Source organism: Dromiciops gliroides, chromosome 1 (assembly GCF_019393635.1).
Source record: "Dromiciops gliroides isolate mDroGli1 chromosome 1, mDroGli1.pri, whole genome shotgun sequence".
In the NCBI taxonomy this organism is placed as follows: domain Eukaryota; kingdom Metazoa; phylum Chordata; class Mammalia; order Microbiotheria; family Microbiotheriidae; genus Dromiciops; species Dromiciops gliroides.
Window position 1 is genome coordinate 420,603,425 of NC_057861.1, and position 449 is coordinate 420,603,873.

Here is a 449-nt window from a genome sequence, read left to right on the forward strand (position 1 = left end):
AATCAAGGAAAGCAATCCATTAGAAACGTAGTCTCCATTTTCAGTCTGGTTGAGAGCGTGTGTGTGTGTGTGTGTGTGTGTGTGTGTGTGTGTGTGTGTGTGTGTGTGAGAGAGAGAGAGAGAGAGAGAGAGAGAGAGAGAGAGTGTATGTGTGTTTTTTCACACTTAAATGGAAATACATCCTCACGAATAGGAGCTGTGTATACAAATCCCTTCTGCCAGCCTATGTGGGAAAGTAATGAATGGGGGCCGTTCTGTGTCAGGAGGCATGACCGATTTCTGGAGGAAGGATGCTGTCACTCTGGCATCCCAGGAGCTTTATTTATGATACGCCAAAGTATAAAACCACAGGGCTGGCTGGAGCCTGGCTCTCCAGCCCTAGTGATCGCCTGCAGGGACCACGCAAACTGAAGCCTCCAGAGAGGTCGTCTTCTCCAGGGTGCTTGGGG